Source organism: Lissotriton helveticus, chromosome 7, assembly GCF_964261635.1.
Source record: "Lissotriton helveticus chromosome 7, aLisHel1.1, whole genome shotgun sequence".
NCBI classification, from domain to species: domain Eukaryota; kingdom Metazoa; phylum Chordata; class Amphibia; order Caudata; family Salamandridae; genus Lissotriton; species Lissotriton helveticus.
The window spans coordinates 1476149932-1476167369 of NC_136068.1; the positions used below are offsets into that span (position 1 = coordinate 1476149932).

Here is a 17438-nt window from a genome sequence, read left to right on the forward strand (position 1 = left end):
TTTTTTGCGAAAGAGAGATTTCTGGGTTTACAATATACCCCCCATAGTTTACCACAAGTTCCTCAGTCACATTAACAAATATCAACATTTGATCTCAAAACAACATTCTCAAATATTTCTTAATATCTTTATCAACAAATATTCTAATATTTTTTAATCTGTGGACTCAGTTCGCAACCACCGGCTGAAAAGCTAAGCTGTGAATACAAATATCTATCCTCGTTGGAAGGATAAGGTAACATACCTAAATTAATGGGTTTGCTCTGCAGCCTTGTTCAATTGGCCATTGTTGTAGTTGCAGTTATTTTTGAAATTTTCACGGAGAATTTCTAAGAAACGTGAAGAGGACTGATTAAATTATTGTTTCTCATAAATATTTCAACATCCTATATACTTAGATACTCCTTCATCTTCTATTTTTAGTACCTTAAAATAGAATCTTGGGTCGGTTCATTTGCCCCGATGAGTACTATTAATTGTCCTCTTACTTGGTTGGTGTAGAATATCGCCAACTATCAGAGTAGAATATTAATATATTTTTTTAATACATCCCTATTGATGTTTCACATGTTTTATAATAGTGCTAAAGTCAAACTGGTACCTGGGGTTGAATCTGGGCCATTCCCAATCTCGAGTTTAGGCTCCTGTGGTATTATCATTAAAAGTTCCTTCCTAAAAATATAATGGCATTTATTTTTCAGGAATAAATCCAGGTTTTATAATTTACCTATTTCTGAAATTAACATGTTCTTAACTCAATATTAAGTATATATCAGTCTTGACACTCGTGAAGTCTGTTCAAATCACACAAGACAGGAAGAAGGTTGCAGTGTAAGTGGCACAGAAAGAGAAATCCAAATATATATACACAACGGCAGGAGCACTAACCATATCAGGGTTCATTAAACATCGAGTGCTTGGAAGCTGCAGTGACCGACAGAGCAGGTAAGCGTCACGAGAACACACAGCACAACAGTACCACAAGAGCTGCTTCCTGTGCAGAATACACGATTAGCAGCCAGCCAGACACCCCCTAACTGCTTCCGCCGGTGGGGGAGGGAAGGCAGCTCAGTTATCCAAGGATATTATCTATCTATAAAAATAAATGGTTTTGCTGTCTACCTCGTGCACAGCAGCACGTTGTGGCGAATGCACTTCTTTTTCACATATTTCATTAATCATAAAAAGCATAGCGTTTAAAGGGTTACAAAGCAAACTCTAAGTACAGGTTATGCAATAGAAAGGGCATAATTATTTCTTCAAGACGAGCCTTTAGAAACCCAATGGATAAGTCCAGCAGATCAACGCCCCAAACTTTAAAATACTAATTCAGAGTAAAAATAGAAACCGGGGGCCACCAAACAAATACTGTGGGGCCTTGGAGCGTCTTTCTGATTCCAAAGGACCCTCGCTTCACTTTAACGCTGCAACCAAGCATCGTCATCAAATCAAAGTAAGTCAAGCGAGGCACGGCGCTCAGCGGCAGGGAGTCTGCAGACCCCTTGGAGAGGTACCGCTGAGATAACAACTAAATCTGGGCATGCGCCAAAAACATAGTGCTTACTGACATGAAGGAGACAGTGTAGAACACTGCAAGTAAAAGATCCAGTCCTGGTGGGCGGGGCTAAAAATGGGTAACGCGGTAGCAAGGAGGAACTACGAAGCCTCCTTTACAATCATAAGCCAGCGTTTCGCATGGAAGATGACGCTACCCGATAAAAAAAATGGGCGGGGCTTCAAGTTCCCTTCCAAAAGCTTCCAAAAGCGTATTGATTACGAAAAAGCCCTCACATGGCGAGAGCAGTGCATGTGCGCTGCTAACGCCAGGCGATCACATGCGCGCTGCTAACGCTAGGCGAGACCTAAAATGATCACATCACCCCAGCCCTCCACTCTCTGAACTTCTTACCTTATGAATCTAGGATCCACCTAAAAATAGCATGCATGACGTACAAAGTCATCCACCACAACACTCCTTGCTACGTGGCTCAGAAACTGGTTCTATCCGGAAGGAATAGAGCTTCTCATAGTACATGCTCCCTAATGCTGAAACCCCAAAAATTTCACAAAAAGAAAACCTATAAGAGATCTTTATCTAGAATTGCCCCAATAATTTGGAACTCTCTTCCCCCAGAGATCAGGACCAACCCATCAGTCGCTCTTTTAAAAAACAGAGTAAAAATGAAACTAGTGAATAATCTCCTTCCTATCTAAGGTGACTATACATGCCAATATGATTTCATTTCTGGTATTTCCACTATGTCTCTTTGTATTATCTTTTCATTCTGTATATTCTATATGTTGCTCCTTGTATATCTGATGCTATTTATTAGGTTGTACAGAGCTCTGACACCAAAAGTTTGGTCATGTTTGCGCTTTATTAAACGTCATCAATAAAATATATATGGGATTAGGACACCCTCCCAATATAGATCTCCCATATCCCGAATTCCCGCCTCCCACCATCTTTGAGTCCGGCAGCTGTGGTCGTCGTTCGACCTCTGGGCGTTCCCTCTAGTGGTAGGGCAGGTGCGTACAGCATCACATTTCAGGTAATGTATAGACTTCGGCGGAAACAGCTGTTTGGCATGCCAAGCAGTCACGATTCCGGCGGTTTTGTTTTCACGCAGGGGTGAAATAGTCTTATAAGCGCCACTGGGGTATAGAGTGGCTGGGGTAGTTTTTATCGCCACTCAGTGCCTGGTGTCACCCCATAGGAAGTCTCTAACCAACTTTTCCAGCGGACGAAAAAAGGAAGGCAGAATGTATTGTGGCAGGTTTGTGAAGTAGTATAAAAACCGTGGATGGATCTCCATTTTAGTGAGGGCCACTCGACCTGTCACTGATAGTGGGAGCATGCTCCAAAATGACATTTGGGAGCAGAAGCCTGTCGGTCTTCTACCCAGATTACCATCTAGCAAGTCTGTTTGCTTCCTGTACACCCTTTTGCCGAGGTAGCGGAATGTGTCTGCCCTCCATTGCACATGCACCCCATTAAGGACATACTCCGGGTCTTTGCACGTCTCGCTGAAAGCATATAGACATGACTTAGCGCCATAGACTTTCAGCCCTGATAGGGAGGCAAAGTCTCCTAGAACATGTGCCAATCAGGGAGTGATCAGACTAATGTCTCTTATGTATACCAGTAGATCATCTGCGTATAAGGGTATCGTGAGTGTACCGTTTCCTAATGGAATTTCTTCACTTATCCCAGTGCGGATTGCCTCTGCTAGTGGTTCTATAGCCAGCGAGAAGAGGAGAGGGGATAGGAGGCACCCTTATGTCCTAATTGGGTTGGATATATGGGCCTACTCTTACTCGGACCGTCGGTTCGGTGTACAACACCATATACAGAGCCTATGAGGAGTGTAAGGCCATTCAATCTACCTTTCACAAACACATATCTGCACACTGGGTCAGTTATCAGTGGAAGAGGTGTGACGCAGCGGCCAGGGTGTCTGACTCCGGACCACAGGGTTCACGATTCGAGCCCCGGCAGCAGGTTGGCCCAGCACCTTGTGACTCTGGGCAATAGCTCACTTAATCTTCCCGATGGCCCCCAGTGCCGGGACACCTCTCTGGAGGTAGCTGTGCGTATTACAAATGCTGGTATTTCATTTCATTTCTTTGACATAAGGGACCCCAGCTTTCATCCATATTAAGGTCCCTCACGCTTTGGAGGAGTAGTTAGGGCCATATACTTGCCCCTCCAACGGTGACAGAGATGATCAATTTAAGCCTGGATCAGGTGCATTTCCTGCAGGAGGGCTATGATAGTGCCTCTGCATTGTATATGAGTATATGGAGTATCTGCGTTTGGACATGTGCATTCCCCTCACATTCCATGTAAGGACATTTGTCTGTGCCATGGTTAAGTAGTATTATCTCAGTAGTAGGGGAGGGTGGATGTACGGCAGGGGACCAGGTGGTTATTCAAAGCTCCTGAGGTGTCGAAAATAAAAGCGGAACAGGGGGTTCAACCACGTTCTGCACAACTGTAGGAGGGCAAACTCGTGGTTGACGTTCATCCAAACTAAGATGCCCAAACCTGGTGATGACCATGCTGGTTCGTGTTTAGTTATGTGGGTGTGCTGTGTATATCTATACAGTCTTGCCTCCCCGTGATGTTCTGTTAAAGTATTAGGTAATCCCATCTAAATTGTGGACGCAGTTGTGCATGCAGCCTGTCTAATGGTAGTGCTGTGTCTCGTTGAGGTCTTGTATCCAGTGGTGTGGCGGCTAACTCTCCCATCTACTGTGTGTATATCGAATGGGATAAATTATAAAAACAAGATATTGTAACATTTACATAGAGCGTAGTAGCGTTCACTTTTCAGATTATTATTGAGGAGTGTTCAGATTATATCATCTGATGCCTGCAGTGTGACATCTGGTAGATGTAGAGAGTCTAAATTCTCAGACTGTGCGGGTGGCGACCCATCTGGGCTCAATGAATGAGTGGATCCTGTTTCATGATCTGAGTTCTGTGACGTGGATCGGATTGCTGCAGCTACGTGTAAAGCCTCTCGTCTTTTCGTTAGTCTTTTGTAGAGTGGTGTGGCTCACTGGTTAGAGGAGGCAGACCCGGAAGCAGAGAACGGCCCAGGACCAGGGTTCAATACCCGTCGTGGACCAGGGTCAGCGGACTCGATAATTCTCGCCTCGGTGCCTACTCTAACCAGGGATCACGCTCGGCAACTCTGGGCATTAGCTTGCCTCATCTCTACAACGGCCCCCCACATTCGCCGGGGATGCCTGGTTTCACCTTGAAGATACCCAGTAGGGGCCATCTCACAGGGATAGCCAGGACAGGTTCCCCAGCGGTCTACAGCGCCACGACGCCTCAGGGCAGCAGTGCGCTTTACAAGACACATACATTTACATTTACATTCCAGGTCGGAAACCGTTGTCGGTAGCATTGTGTGGTTAGGGCTTCTGCTGCAGTGACAAGTTTTCCTGCCTCGCCAAGGTGACAAATGATCAGTGGATGGTTTGGGCCCTGTCAGAAGGCCCAATTCCTCAGGCCAGTCCTAGAGGTTGGACGGTGCATCAAAGAAGCCGGCAGCTCCTTTCGCAGCTCCGCAGTCAGGTCAGGAATATCAGAGAGTAATGAATGTATAATTCTCGGAGTTGGAGTTTCACTGCATTAAAAGATGCTAGTTGTTTCTGTACTTGTGCGGTTTAGTCCAGGAATAGCATGATTTGATTGTTTTGGATCCTGATATCGGGCAATTTACGTGTTTCCTTTAGAACAGTGGCAAGGTCTCTGTAATTTAGAAGTTTAAATTGAAGTGGTCTTGGTCTGGCTCCCGGGGGCGGCTTGCTGGCAGGCACTCGATGTGCTTTCTTGACCACAAACTGAGGCAAAAATGCATCCTCCAAGGAGCAGCTCCTTCAGCCATCGCTTGACGTAGGCTCTAGGGTCCTGCCCTCCCTCTCCTTCTGGAAGGCCCACCACACGAACATTTTGTGGCCTGAGCGTCCTTCAGCATTCCCTAGAATGTCCTCTAGTGTGTTCACTCGATTCAGGAGATCCTGTAGAGCTGCCGCATGGCTATCGGTGGTTGGTTTCAGATCGGATAGGGCTAGTTAATTGGCCTGGACCTTGTCTGCCAGTTTGCGGTGGCCAGCTTGTAGTAGCATGAAGTCGGATGTGACCTTGTCTATTCTGGACTCCGGGGATGTACTTGTTTGCTCTAATGCAGCGCCTATTTTCTCTACTGCAGCTAAAACAGAGTCAAGTTTAGCGGATAGTGCTGAGTGTGAAGCTGCATTTGCACTATCAACCTCTGCATGTGGGGCCTCATGGGTCTCCGAGCGTGTGGTTGGTTGTTGTGTATTTGATCGTATGTCGCCCATGGCCAACGTTTGTGCTGAGGACATATAGAAGGTATTGCGGGCACTCTCCTGGGATCCGCAAGCTATGCTAGCTCCACCTGGGAGTGGAGGGGTGACTGTTTCTATAGCTGCGAGCAGTTTCCTCAGATGTCGATTGAGTCCGTTTTCTTCGGTTGGGTCAGCGATGGGTGATGATGGGTGGTACTACTGAAGTTGACACACATCCCGTTGTGATTATTGGTGGACCCGCGGTCTTCAGAGTGTTATGGTGGGAGCCTATCGGTATTGGGAGGGCACGGGCTCTGTAAATCTGGTGCAATGAGGTTCTTTCCTGATCCAGGTCTGTGTAGCATGTGTACATATAGTTATAGTCTGGGTCTTCCTCAAGCTCTGTGAGTGGGTCTTGGGGTGTCACCCAGGTCGTACACTAATATTGCTTGTATGGGGCACCTTTTCTCACCAAGCCAGTGAGAAGAGAGGCACTCCGGACACACTTGGTGCTTCCTCACCGTGCCTGTTGCATTTGTTCGGAGATCTGGGCCTGGCCGACCCCCGGATCTCGTATAGCCACGCTAGGCCTCCACGTACGCTCATGTGGTGTGCTCCTCATTGGTGTGGGTCAGATGGGGCTCTTTTTGACTTCCCTTGGGGTTTCGCGGAGCCGGCAAGTCCCTCCACCCGTCACGAACCGCCATGATCCCAGTGCTTGAGCGTTGGAGCATTATCGTGCCCAACATGCGTTTTCTATCTTGGCGGGCCCAGGTTTGGAGATTTGGATGACTCCCTGCTAGGTTTACCTTGTGCCCGGTGCCCATATCCTGTCCCTAGTTCAAGATTTGAGCCTCACTTCTTGGGGACCGCGGGTTGCTGTTCCTTGAGAGGTTACCACCTCCGCCGCGGTGCAGGTAGCACCTGATGGTGCGGTCAGGTTCCTAGGTCCGCACCACTGCGCGTACTCTTTATTGCGTGCCTCGGTCACTAATCCTTGCAGCTCTCCCAGGACTGCTCCGTATGCATTTAATTTAAGTGTTCTCTGTAAAGAATGGACATAAGCAGGATGCTGTTTTCACTGATTTAATAGGTGAAATACCAACACAGCATGAGGTGGGAGGGAGAGGACAGAGGGAGCGCCAAGAGTCGCAGGTCAGCAGCTGGCGTCTTGCAGCATTCCAGATCGCTCAGCTGATAACAGGTGGAGGCGAGGGGGGTACGGGTGGAGAAAGGGGACATTACTGTGAAATGCAGTCACAACACATCTTCCTCGTTGAGGAACAACAAAGAATGGTTAAACAGTTAGTTACAAATAAAGTAATTGAGTCTGCTCAGTGGCACGACACTGCAACCACATCTCGTTCTTGATGGTTCTACTCTCACACTGACGGGTGCATGCTCACTGCAGCCAGTGGAGGCTGAACGCCCTCAGGATCTGCCCTTACTATGTCCCTGTCAGCAAAACAACCACTGTATCTAGAGGAGGCTGAACCCTGTGTGTCCAGTGCCACATCCATGTTGTCTTCATCATCATCCCATAAGTTCATTCTTCCACCTCCTACAGTTCTGCGTGCATCTACATCATCCCCACTCGTGCTACAGTGTTTGCCTGGGGCTAATCTCGAGAAATGCCACACTTTACCATTGCTGAGTAAGGCAGAGTTACAGAACAATTTCTCGACTTTGAGTGGTTGTGAATATCTATTCTGCCCCTTAGCTATGAGTCCACTATACTTCACACAAACCATATCTCCCGCAGACACTTGAACAGGTTTGCAGCTGTTTTCTGTCATAGTGGTTCTTACTATCTACCTGTGTCTTTTGCAGACATAGTTTGACTGTGTCAGGCGACCAGTCTGCGCTCTTGGCGGCTATTTGCCAGCCAACATTGTCCTTAGACATTGGTGTCCTTCCTCTCATTAGCTCAAATGGGCTATGCCCAGTACTATTGCATGGAGTAATGCGATACGCCCACAATGTTTTGCCTGTTTCATTTCTCCACCCTAGGTTGTTGGTGGTGGCAAGCTGCAAAATTCCCCTGTTGACCCTGTTAAACCTTTCTACAGCACCATTTCCAACAGGATGGTACACAGAGGTGGTCTTGTGTGCAATATTATTTCTCTTCAGTAGCTGCCAAAAATCTATGAGGTAAACTGGGGGCCGTTGTCACGTACAATACATTTGGGGAGTCCTTCTCTGATGAACACCTCGTCTAGGAATTGCAGTACACTCTGTGTATCAGTTTTGTTCACGAATCCCACTTAAGGCCACTTTGAGAAGTGATCAACAATCATTATGGCATAAACCTGATCCCCTTGATCAGAAATGGATCCCATGATGTCTAGTCCAATCCTTTCCCATGGCATGATGGGAGATGGTAAGGGGTGGAGTGGGGGCCATTACGTGACCTTGGACTTGTCAGAATTGTTGCACTGCAGGTCGTCTCTTACAACTCTCTTGGTTGCTAGATCCACACCTGGCCACCAGTACAGATTCCTGATTCTGCTTTTGGTCTTGCCTATGCCCAGGTGTCCCTCATGGCATAATTCTAGTATGGTACTTCTTAGGGTGGTTGGAGGAATTATCTTCCCACTTCTTAAGAGTAATCCCTCTTCAATTGAGAGTTCATCCTTGACTTCCCAGTAGGGCAACAATTCTTTCATTACATTTTGTTTTATTTGGCCATCCATTCATAACCATGTCACACACAGTATCCAATGTCTGGTCTGTGCTAAGCTCAGTCATCCATTTTTCTAGTGATATGCAATGTAGTTCCTCATGCACATTGGCAACTCATAATCTCTCATCCGCTTCCCCACTAGTTTCCTGGGCTAAAACTGGCTTTCTGCTCAGGAAATCCGCAACTACATTCTTGACACCAGGTACGTATTGTACCTCGTAATTATAATCAAACAGTTTTACAGATGCTCTTGCTAGTCTCGGAGATGCTGCATGTAGTCCCTTGGTGGCTAAAACCTTAGTGAGGGGTATGTGGTCACTTCTTAAAATTACCTTGCTGCCCCACACGAACTGTCGGAAATGTTCCAAACCCCATACACATGCCAAGACCTCACGTTCAATTACAGAATACCTTTCTTCTGTTGGTGTGAGTGAACGTGAGGCAAATGCAATGTGCATTCTGTGCCCTTCAAGTCTTTTTGAGTTAGCACAGCACCTAAACCTTTTCCACTTGCGTCTGTTGTCACTATACTTTTCAATATTGGATCAAATCCTTGCAAGGGTGGTGCGGCGCATATGTCGTTTTTTAGCATGCAAAATGCCTTCTGGCTTTCTTCAGCCCATACAAATTTGTTTTTGTTTCTCAGTAACTGTCTCAGATCAAATGTTTTTGATGAAAACCTCTCAATGAATTTGCAGTAAAATTCTATGAGGCCCAGGAAGGAGCGAAGTCCGTCCTTGTTTTGGGATCCTGTGCGTTGGAAATAGCGTCAAGGAGTTCTTTTTTTGGTTTGATTCCTGAATCCGAGATAGAGTGCCCCAGATAGGTAACTTCAGTGCGTGCGAATTTGCATTTGCTGTATTCGGCTGTGAGGCATTTGTTCTCCAGGATCTCTAGCACTTCCATTCATTTTCTGTTGTGTTCATCCTTACTCTTGCCCATGACTAGTATGTCGTCTTGAAATATCAAAATGCCATCCACCCCCTTGAATGTCTCCTGCATCAGCCTTTGGAACATCGCTGCAGCCGATGCTAACCCAAATGGGACTCTCTTGTAACAGAAACACCCAAAAGGGGTGACAAAAGTGGTCAGGCTTCTGCTCTCAGGGTGCAAGAGGATATGGTGATTCGCTGTCTTAAGGTCTATAGTTGAGAAAAATGTTATATCCTTGGTACAAGCCAGCATCTCATTGATTCTTGGGTGTGGATATTGGTCCACAAGGATGCTCTCATTGAGATCGCGGAGGTCAATGCATAATCTCAACCGCCCATTGGGGCGTTTTACTACCACCATGGGGGCCACTCATTCAGCTAATTCAACTTTCTCTATTATGTCATCTTGCCCTCATTTCTCCAAATGTTCCTTTACTCCTTCACGGATGGAGAATGGAATGTTACTAACTTTATGTATCACAGGGATGGCATCCTTTTTAACGCAAATGTTATGTTCAAAACCTTCAAAATGACCAATGGATTCCGTGAACACCTTGGGGAATCTGTGTTTGACCTCCTTGCCAATTCCTTCTTCACACTCAATAACTAGAACTGACCCTTCGCCGTTTGGGTTTATAACAATGCCAAGCTTCCCTTGGTCCAGCCACCCCAGAACTGATGGACCAGGCTAGGATATGTAAAGTTTGCATAGGGCTTCTCTACCTTTGAATGTGAATTTTAGTCTCCTAAACCAATCCAAGTTGATGGGCTCAACTGTGAATGTTTTCATTGTGATGTCTGGGGGTTCCAACTGTTCACCCAGTTTGGGGAGAAATTTCTCTTTCCAAACAAATTGCATTTGCAATGGTATATGGTGAGCATGAGTCCGCTACAATAGACACATTTACGCCACCAATATATAAATCACACATTGTTTTTTTCTTGACTGACCCCTCATCATTTCCTTCTACATCTAAAACACAGACATCAGCAATATTTAGTACAAACATGTTCATTTTGTCCTCATCAGAAAAATTTGAACTCGTTTCATTCTCATTCTCAATATATTTCACCGTTTTGGGTGATCTTTTGTGGCATACCTTTTGAAAATGGCCCATGACACCACAAAAGGAGCATTTGTACTTTTTGGCAGGGCAATTGCAGTCGTTGGCTAAATGATTTGAACTGCTGCATCTGTAACATTTCTATTGGTGTTGCTCACAATTTCAAATTTAGTGTAATTTTTGGGTTTGTCTTTGTAAGGGGATTTACCTTCCTTGGGTTTCCTCACCTCTACTCTGGCAACAATGTTCTCTTTCTTCTCTTTACTTTCTGCTATTACGGCTTTAGCGCATCTGCCAGTCTGTTCCACCCCTCTCACAATATCAATTACATTTTGTAGCGGACACTCTCCCTTGGCCCACAAGTTGTCTTGAATGTCAGCATTGGAGCCCTGCATTACGATTTGGTCCCTGATGAATTCATCGTGCAAGTCACCAAATCTGCATGTAATGGCTAGGTTTTTTAATGCCGTGACGTAGTCGTCTACACCCTCGTTTTGGCCTCGCTTCCTACGGAAGAATCTGTACCTGTCTACAACTACAAAAACAGTGGGTTTGTAATAGCTATTAAGATCATCAATGGTGTTTATATAAACATCCCCCTCATCCACTGCCCTTGCCTTTTTGTTGATCCTCTTAAAAACTTTTATTCCAGCCACGCCCACACAGTGCATCAACAGTTTGTATTTCCTTTCTGCTTCTAAGTCTTCATTATCCTCTATTGTCTCAAAAAAAATTGTGAAATGTTCTCGCCATTCCTCCTATTTGACAGGGGGTTCATCTCCCCCAGCTAGGAATGATGCAGGTGGTGCCAAATATAACAAGTACCATGCTGCCATTTTTACAGTATAGAGTATTTATGTATCAGATGGGCGTCACTTGTACTGTGTGAATATAGAGATCGTGGGGCGCTGGGTTGTGTAGGAAAAGTACCTTATACTTGGTTGCTGTGCCAATCAGCGTGGATTGACACTCATGGAACTTCTTCTTGAATTTGAGTTGCTTAGTTTTCAGAGGCGCGTATGCTGTGGGACTTGGAAAAGTGATTGATGTCAGCGGAATGCCAATCATAGTGAAGAAGTTCTTCAATCAGCCTGAGAGCGACATGCGTGTTACGTGGCAGGGCAGGGAAGAGTGGAGCGTGGTCGCGTTAGGGTATTGTACGTCATGCATCTAAGATGTCCGCCGACGTCGTTGACGAGCTGCGTCAGGATCAGCTGAGGGTTGTAGAATGATGCCGTTGACAACTGACGGTGTCTGGGTGACAGTTGACGCTGGCGGTTGCAGCTTAATCAGCGGTGCGCTCTGTCATAAATCCGCTGTGTGAAGCCGTTGAAGGGTGACGGTTGACAGGTGACAGTTTGCACATTACAATAGCGATGAGAGTCAGCAGTGTTCTTTGTAAAGTTATTGCCCTTTATGCCAAATCCGTATCTTGCACTGTGTCAATCACGCTTGACTTTCCTTCATGCGCATTCAATCCGTTCATAAGCACTAAGTCAAACAATATTTTCATGAAGGAACAGAGTTGAATTATACTCTTTCAGCGCTCGTCATTGCTGCTTTCCCTGTGTAATATTCTTTCATCAGAATTCACTCCTCACAAATTTGTTTTTTTTTTGGTCTGACCTCGTGATCTTTGTCTGAATGTCCCTCGAAGATATTTCCCTTCTTGCAGTTAAGGGTGATTAGTTAGATTTTCTGCTTCACCGAGGGTTGCACGTAGGTTCTGCTGTGTTGGCCCTCGTCACCAACTTGTAAAGAATGGATGTAAGCAGGATGCAGTTTTCACTGATTTAATAGGTGAAATACCAACACAGCATGAGGTGGGAGGGAGAGGACACAGGGAGCGTCTGGAGTCATAGGTCAGCAGCTGGCCTCTGTCAACATTCCAGAATAATCAGCTGATGACGGGTGGAGGGGAGGGAGAGGACATTACTGTGAAATTCAATCACAACATTCTCCTTCACCGCAGGACAAGGTCGGGTGGCCTCAGTCCTTCCCATCTCGGGTAGTGTGTAGCTGGGCTGGCATAGTCTATCTCACCCGGTCAACCCAGTGACAATATCTGCTCACCTGCTATGCGGTCACGGCCTCGCCACGGAGTCCCACCAGACCTCGAGCATCGCCGCCGGTCTCCTTGTCATTGCCTTCAGGTTAGGCCATCAGCTCCCATATCCTCGCCTCTTCGGGAGTTCGCAGCGCTTTTGTATCAGTCGCGATCCCAGCAGTAAGCAGGTGCAGCACGGGTGAGGCCGTCAGCCCCTCCCCACCGCCATCCTTCATCCTGCAGCAACCACACTTGCAAGGCTGATGCTTTGTGCACACCGGAGAGGATTACGATACAATCGGCGGCCTGATGTAGCAGGATTACATTATATCATCAAGATAATCGAGGGAATATGTGTGGAGCGGATGTATGACATTACAACGCATGCTTTTACCACGCATGCTTTTACCACGCAAGTTTTACAACACATGCCTTTACAACGCATAGCGCTTTGGGGTGCTGGATAGTGAATAGTTTAATTTACTATTCCAACTCCAGTTCCCGTGGATAGTAGGGAAGGTGTTGGATAGTAAATTAAATCTATTCCCTATCCTAGAGCACCCCCCCCCCAGTGCAATGCGTTGTAATGGTTTGCGTTGTAAAAGTTGCGATGTAAAAGCATTGCGTGGTAAAAGTTGCGTTGTAAAGGATGTTTCCCGCGCGAAGCGCTAGGAGTTTGGGGCCACCATCTTGCTTGTTGGCCAAATCCCGTCTTCTTGATCTTTATTCGTTGTTTGACACAGATGACTATTTTATTCGGGCTTTCTCCATCTTCATTCTGGGAATTTCTAGAACTGCGCTTTCAGTTTTCTGTTTACACTATAGCCTTTACTTCCCTTGTTTCTTCTCTTGAGCTATCCTGTCAATATTTTGTGAAACGACTCTAGGATTTTCATTTTCTTCTCCTCTAATGATTCTTCACTCAATGTCTGTCCTGTCTATCCTCCCCATCTTAACCCATCCAAAACTGAAATTCTTCCCTTCCGTTTTCTCTCCCATTCTTGTCCCCTGTCCATTCTCTTCCCTCCTGCTATTTTCCTTTTACAATCTTTTGTCTGCAACTAAGCCATGATCATTCTTTCTCAGCCCATATTATCTTTTTCACATACCCTCCCAGTTTCAAATAAAGTGTGGCCTTGCTGGCTTTGCACACAATTAATATTCATTTTTTTATTCTCATCTTCCTACAGTGTGATTATTGTTATCTCCTTGCTGAATTCCTGCCTACACCCTTGCTCAACAGTTATATTCTCAATTGGGCCTAGTTCATTTACTATCAAACCCTCCCATTTACCCAGATCTTATTCTTTTCAGTTTTCTTTAAATGCATCAAAAGTCTACAGCCACCTCCTTATCTGTTGTCACTTTGAATGTTCCTACATGCACTATTTGTTTGAGGCCTCCATTTCTTTCCGTCTCATCTACATTATTTCTTTATAAATGGCCCCAGGCATTGGAACACTCTTCCTCTCGCTATCTGTGAGGCTCATACCCAAACATTTTTACCCTCTTGTAAAAAGATTTTGGTTCCTCCGTCTCTCCTCACAACACACCTCCATGTCTGTTTAGGTGCTCCTGCATGATTGTACCAGTTTATTATTTGTCTAGACAATTATAAGGCTAGCTCCCCAGGGTCTGTGGGGTTCAAGGGCAACTAAGCAAACCAGGTGATGCTTTTCTAGGTCCAAGGGGACAGTGCTACTGTGAGCACACCAATTACATTAATTTCAGGTATTGACTTTTAGGTGTTGGTGATGTCAAAGTGTTCTCTCGACACCTGGTTTTGAGGTAGGATGTTATTTTCAGCTAGCTCTTATATAACATTATATGTGGGCAATGTTATATATATTTTAATTAAATGACATTATTACTGACCAGCCTAACACCTGGGTAATCCTGGTACACATTTCAAACTATACTTTCAGTTCACTGGGTGAGAGACTATTAGAATTCAACAGCATCTCATTGGACTACATTTTTTCTGCCCACTTTTACTCTCGTATTTTAGATGGCATTAGTTACAAAAGGCTGGATTGGCAAAGGGCACAGTCTGGGGTTCGTGGACTCTGAAGTTAACATCGATAGCATATTTTAGGTCCTTATATGGCTCTCTCAGTCGTGCCCAGAGTGCACAGGGTTGGAGGGTGCAGACTCAGGGTAACCAGGTTCAACAAAGCCACAGGGAGACATCAGAGGAGGGCCATACACCGGGCACATCACACAGGCATACGTACACAAAAAAACACATTGAGAGGCTGAACGGTCTTGGCAGTCTGCACCGCCTTCCAGCGGGCCACCCTGTTGGCTTCTAGAATCTCCCCTTGCTGTCCCCTGTTCAGTGATGTCTCACTGGTCACAGTCTCTGTCTGGAGAAGACACAGAGCAGAACCTTGTACTCCATAACACAGCCACTTTGATTCTACACCAGCTCTACAGACACTGATTCTTGGACTGAGAATCCTCACCCAACATCCAGTCCCGCCACAGGCCCTCACTAGTAGGCCTAATTATTCTCTTTACATGCAGATCACTCACTCTCATGATTCTTTTTTTTGCCTCATTACATCTTTGTACGATTTTAGATGTTCAAACTAAATTAGAATATTTTAACATTTCTCGTTTCAGATATAACTTCGTGTACCTTTAAATCTTCATTTTTTAACTGTATGTCCTTTTATTGGTTTAATTCCCACAACACATTACATATTTTCTCCAGTGACTGTTTTACGACTCAGGACAAACTGCAAAGATAAGTCCATATTGTCTATACTGAAACTTATCTCTATGAAATTCTGCCAACCCAGAAGACAAACGAAAGCGTAACCTGCACTCAAAATGCAGTTGTTTTAATTACTAAAATCAATTGCTTAAATCATTTGTAGACTGTTGCCACGATGCGTAACTGTATGCATAGTTACTCTGTGAATTAAATTAGGAGGTGAGAGTTTACCATTTAGAAGTGCTGGCTGGGTACAATCTGTATTTGATTTCTCGATGGCTTTTGTTTTTTCGGTTTCTCCTACTTAGCATATGCATAGTTCCTTTGAGACCTTTTGTTTTTGAACAGTGTGCTTAGAGGCTGCCCATTGCTTACCATTGGCCGGACCTCCTTGTAATTCACATTTGCTTATTTCTTATCAGTCAATAGCAGTAGGCTTCCTTCCTTTCTTGTGTTTTTCCCTCATCTGGAGCGTGGCCGCATTATTTCCGCTGCTCATGCTGTATTCAGGTATGGATTTGAGGCTCTTCCCATATTCCTCCCATCTTTTCAATTGGCTGCTGTTGGTGTTCTTTGTAAATGATAACTTTATAACCTCCCAAGAGGACAACCTGTTGCATGTGTTGTTACTCTACATGTTTCAATTACAGCCTGTGAGCATTATTTTCTTAAATCACTCACTCCTGCCTGCTGTTGCAGACAGGACACGCTCTCCTCCAATTTTTTTTTTTTTAACCTGCACGGCACGCCTCAGCTGCAAAAATGGTGACCGCGCCTTTATTTTCTTATTTGCGGCTCACCAAACTCAGCCTTTGCCCCCGCCCCTATTTCTTTACTTTTCTTACAATGGCGGCACACCCCACTTTAGCTATAAACATCTTAAGCGAACGCGCGGGTGCCACGATTGCGTCAAAGGTAAATAAATAGAAGAAAAAATGCATCCCCACGCCTTTTTTTTCTATTTCTTTACTTTTGAACCCAATGGCGGCACCCACGCTTCAGCTTTATACGACTCAAGCTAAAACATGGTGCCGCAATTGCTTCATAAAGTAAATAAATCGAAAGAAAAAAATGCTGCTGCACGTCTTTTTTTGTTCTATTTCATTACTTTTGTTACAATCGCGGCACCCGCACTTTAGCTTTAAACATCTGAAGCTAAAGAGCGGACGCTGCAATTGCTTCAAAAGTCAATAAATGGAGAAAAAACATATGTGCGGCTACCATTTTTTCCATTTGTTTACTTTTGTAGCAATCGCTGCACTCGCGTTTTAGCTTAAGATCTTTAAAGCTAAAGAGCTGGTGCCGCAATTGCTTCAAAAGTAAATAAATAGAAGAAAAAAAATGTGGCCGCACACCTTTTTTTAATTTCTTTACTTTTGTTACAATTGCAGCACCAGCGCTTTAGCTTTAAACATCGAAAGGTAAAGCGCGGGTAACGAGATTGCTTAAAAAGAAAAATCATAGAAAACAAATTGCAATGCAATAGGTCTCTTATTACTGAAAGTTTAAGCTATTGGGTTTGCATTATTATTAGCAACACCAATAGCTTAAACTTTCAGTAATGCAAGACCTATTGCATTGCAAATACGTTTTTTTTTTTAGGCGCTACTTTTCACTGTATTTAAGCACTTTACCGGAGTCCATCTTTTTTCAGCTGTACTTCTCCCACCTACCTCCCTCCTCCATTTATGTTGATTTCTGCTGTCCGCATTCTCTTCTTCATGTTATCTGAAGCTCACTCACCCTCCGTCAGTTGTTGTCCATGTTGTTATTTGCCTCCACTTGCACTCTTCTTCTTGTTATCCATGTTATTGCTTGTCATCACCAGCCCTCCCTCCTTCCGTTGTGTGTTGTTGCATACGTCTCCCACCCGTCCCACTGTCTGGTGTCCCTGTTGCCCCAGAGAATTCACCTCCCTGGCTCTGTGTTTCCTCCCACCCCACAATAAATAAAACAAAAATATTCTACACTGGCTGTTCCAGGATCGTGCTTGCCTGCTGATTCCAGCTGCATCTTTATTTATGGAGGCCCTGCTGGGGTGGGACTCGGTCCCCCAGCATACACACAGTCTACAGGAGGGGCCTGATGCTTCATCAGTGTCCACGGGCTCCTGTGGCCAATGGCAAGCCCATCTGCCTCTGTCCAAGACTGGGCTGGGTCACCTCTA

At 45.1% G+C, this 17438-nt stretch overlaps 1 long non-coding RNA gene across 1 annotated transcript in view; it reads right to left on the reverse strand.

Moving 5' to 3' along the window:
- Positions 1 to 12317, reverse strand: part of LOC144770389 (uncharacterized) — a 298757-nt gene extending 286440 nt beyond the window's left edge. Inside the window, exon 1 of the long non-coding RNA XR_013598880.1 lies at positions 11436 to 12317. This is a non-coding gene — a long non-coding RNA (uncharacterized LOC144770389). The remainder of the gene's footprint in view (positions 1 to 11435) is intronic.
- Positions 12318 to 17438: the final 5121 nt, after the last annotated feature.